Source organism: Xiphophorus couchianus, chromosome 7 (genome assembly GCF_001444195.1).
Source record: "Xiphophorus couchianus chromosome 7, X_couchianus-1.0, whole genome shotgun sequence".
In the NCBI taxonomy this organism is placed as follows: Eukaryota; Metazoa; Chordata; class Actinopteri; order Cyprinodontiformes; family Poeciliidae; genus Xiphophorus; species Xiphophorus couchianus.
In genome coordinates this window covers 28,144,043-28,148,141 of record NC_040234.1, presented here as the reverse complement: position 1 = coordinate 28,148,141, position 4,099 = coordinate 28,144,043, and the positions used below count along the sequence as shown (strand labels likewise).

The window sequence follows — 4,099 nt, the reverse complement described above, 5'->3', positions numbered from 1 at the left end:
AAATGTAGCGTGTCCTGGCCATTTTGTCCCATTCGTATCAGTTTTCTGGTACAAAACTTTACACTGATGAAGCACAAGTTTGTTCTTGCCCAGGTAAGCAAGGTCTGATTGTCTAGGGTGCAATGCAAATCTGATAATAATCTATCGTTTAATTAAATTATAATATTTGCACAAAATAGGTAAGATTTGAAAATGTTTTATGAGTATTTATTTCCAACATTCACGAAAACACAAGAACAGCTTTTTTCCCCCTCATGTTTTAATGTTACCTCCCTCATCAAAAACGTACTCAGCCAAACATCCGCCTCACAGAGCAACCCCTCACTCAGCTCCTCCAGACTAGCGGCAGCAGCAGTTAGCAATCTACCTGGTGAACTCAACATACGCACTACTTCTTATTGCAATGCTCCTAAGAACGTTAAAATGAAGCAGTGTTGTGACGACATCCTGAAGGTGAAGTTTCAGAAAGAGCAGAAGCTTCTTAAAGAGACAAAGGCCCAATTTCAAGGCATCAAATTGTAAAAGTCAAATTTCATTTAAGTCATATTTGATTTTTACGGCATTTTCATAACAACAAAGGTAACATAGTTGCTTGATTGTGCAATGAAATGAAAGTATGTGGCTGGGAAACACATAATGTTAATATCAGTGCGGTCAATTAGGGAGTTCTGATGGTTTCTGAAGCGTTGGAGTTCTATCGTCTTCTCTGTGTTGTTCTGTTGCCACAATGAAATGAAATCCATGACTTTGAAGGATACATTATAACTAAAACATGCAAATGAAGAGGAAAAAAAAAATACAATTAGAAGCTCTTTACAGTTGCCTTACAACTTTCGTGATGTCACTAGAGGCAGTTGAAAGAGGAAGCCAGTTTTGTTTTGTTTTTTGGGAGGTAGATTTTACAGCTAAATTGAGAAACAAACAGAAGTGACAGTGAACTGTGTGTCAAACTGCATGTGAACTCTGCTCTTCAGATTGAAGGTCGTGCCCTGATTTGTCCAGGAACCGCAGACCTATAGCTAGGATCAACGAGGCGCGGACTGTAACTGTGGACACAAACTGACCCGTCTTCACCTCTTGACCTTGGACTGTTAGAGGAAACGAGAGTCTTTACATGGCGGGATTTGAAACCAGTGGCTGATATCACACCCCAGGTATACACTCCTTGTAGTCCATTTATTTGGCAACTTCGAGTATAGAGCGCCAAGTCCAATCACAACACAAAGCTCCCAATCCCAGCGGTTCAGATTCGACATGCGGCCATCACTTTCAAAACCTCTGTGTCGTTGGCAACGGCCCGAAGAATGATGACCCCACGTCCTGTTTACTTGGAAAGACAGAATCGCGTCGTCGGAACGGCGTAACGAGACGAGGACGCTTCGGTTTCGTTATTATTAGCGGCGCCCCTGTTTTGGCCTTAATTATTTTTGTTTCCACCAGCCCGCCGCACAGATCAGGTTCGTCATGTGAAAGCAGAATACCCGACGTTCTGGTGGAGAACAGGCTGCCGCTCTCTCTGGTTGTGTCATAACAGCCGCCGACTGCGGCGGCATGCTGGCAGCGCGTAAAAATGCTGAAATACAATCAGGGCTGGAGTTTAGATTTACGACCCGGTGCCCTACCCCGAAATCCGAGCCGGGTGGTGCCAGAATTATTTGCTTGATTGGCCGGGTCGGGGTTCTGCGGTGCGTTTTAATAAGCCTGAAATACATACAGAAAAAAAAAAAGAGAACGCACGATTTAAAGTTGTGTTAATTTGACTTTATTCATGTAATTTTATTTCACATTTCCTTTTACTTCTTCATAGTATTGCTGTATTATACACTGATAGAGGAATCTGTTGAGGAAATAAAGAAGCTATGCTGGGAACTTACCTGCATTTGATCCCGAGTATCTGCTGGAGCTGCAGTAATTGTATTTTTTAGGCGGCTGCGTCGCAGCGGTGCGAGCGGCTGTATGCATGTCTTATTCTAAGCGGCGCCATCTGCCCACCTTGTTTGCGTGTGGCAGTGCCGCGTACAGCCGGCAAACGTCCTGGACTATTTTCTTCGCAGGGGGAAGAGCTCAGGTCGAAGGTGTTGACAACCCACGCATTTAGTGGGATAGCGCATACATTTGTTGCTTCTGTATTTATATAGGAGCTGAATATGAATCCCCATGTGGTTCCATATCATTTTCTCCTGATGTTATTTCCACCCACAGCTCGCATACTGCTACGTTTTAACTCTCAAAGGAGTGCCGGCATGTTGCTCCGTATCTTTGGTATTTTTCTTCACTATGGCTACTGTTGCCAAAGTGCGACTCCCACGGGGCTGGCGGATGGAGTTGGTATAGTTACGGCGCTCTATTCGGAGACAAATGTAATCACGTTTCTTGTATCCGCCAACACACTCCCTGAACTTGCACGTTCGAAACCTCAAAGTGTCGTTTTTGTATGTCACTCTGAACAGCAGAGGTCAGGGGAAGGTTGAGAAAGGGACAACACTGGAGATCCAATCAAGTTTATTTTGAAGTTCAAAATGATTTACACCGTAAAAAACACAACACAGTCAACAAGCAATAAACATTACATTTTATCAAATCGTTTATAGCAAATATGTTGATTAATGTTCTACGTACTGTTGATCAAAAGCAACTCTAACTTGAAGTAAGTTAGAAATACGACAAAACTAACTTACAAATAACTTTTTTTAAAAAGTCAATAATTCCTTAATATTAGTGGGAAAAGTACTTGTTTTGCTGGCAGATTATTTCACTTATAACAAGACATTTTTGTCTATGTTATAAATGAAATAATCTGCCGATGGAACCAATACTTTTTCATTAATATTAAGGAATCGTTTACTCAAAACAAGCGCCTGTATCTTGCTGTGAAGTTATTTATACTTATTTAATTTATGTGTTTTTGCAGTGCAGCAACCAGGAATCATTTAGGTAATTATAACTGACCTAAAACAAGAGAAGTTTGGACTAATTTAACTTCAAACAAAGAGTGCGAGAAAAAGAAGTGTATTTGTCTTTTTATTTGGTGTATGTAAACGTCTGGTTCCGAAAGGTTGGACTGTCTGACACAAATCAAGTCATTTTTTTTGTTGATTGGTGACAGTCTCCTCAAGTCTTAAAAACACTGCTGGGCCTTTAAATGGTTCCCATGGATGAATAATAACAAGAAGAACCACAGCACTTGAAAATGTCTTAATCCTTAAAGTAAGTTTGTTTGCACGGCTTGCAAATTCACCAAGGAGGTCGTGTCATGTTGCGTGTTTGTCTAGCTCCATCTGAGTCGTGTTGACATTTTACCAATATGTGGATGTGGCTTAAATTAGAAGTGACTAACCATCGACGGAATTTTCCTAATCCTTCTTGGCAGCGCTTTGCAGTCTTGGGCTTTTTTTTCTTTTTTTTTTTTTTGTAATCTCATACTCTCACCGTTATGGGTGTTATGGTTTCAGGATAGCTGATGATCGTTTAGCTTTTCAAACCGGCGTTCGAGACCTTGAAGCTGTGGAGCCTGGTAGATCATGAGACGTTGTCTTTTCTGCCTTGTCACTGTGAGCGTTGGAAAAACAAAAACGTCAATACGCATGATTTTATTTTATTTTAATTATACTTGTGTGTTTTCTTTTTGCGGCCAGCTTTCTCTCTCTCGTGTAAGAGTTCTAGGACTGAAACCATTAATCGTGATTAAACGATCATTGAAACAACTGTCACCTAATTTAGTAACCGATTAATCGGTAACAAGAGTGCACAGACTGAAGAACAGGCCATTTGCTGAAAGAACAACATATTCAGAGCAGTAGTTAAGCTAAAACTGTACACATAACATATACATTTAGCCAAAACTCAAGTGAACTAGCCTTAGCTTCACACAGTTCAAAAATAAGTCCTATTAAGCATCTTTTTATATCCCTTTGTCAATCAATTAATCCAGAAATAAAGTCACCAGATCAGCTTTACACTGCACTGATTATAAGCTTCTAATATCAAGTGGTTGATATTAGAAGTATTTTCTAGTTTCAGATGAATCCTTCGCTACAAATGATCAAATGTTCACTGAAGCAATGATATTTAGCATTTTATGCAATATAATGTTTATTTT

At 40.2% G+C, this 4,099-nt stretch overlaps 1 long non-coding RNA gene across 1 annotated transcript; it reads right to left on the bottom strand.

The window, feature by feature from the left end:
• Positions 1 to 881: 881 nt before the first annotated feature.
• Positions 882 to 2,499, bottom strand: LOC114147686 (uncharacterized). The gene is made up of 2 exons (XR_003596098.1): positions 1,875 to 2,499; positions 882 to 1,701 (listed from the first exon to the last, which is right to left on the bottom strand). It is a non-coding gene; the product is annotated as an uncharacterized LOC114147686 (long non-coding RNA).
• Between the last annotated feature and the right edge of the window lie 1,600 nt (positions 2,500 to 4,099).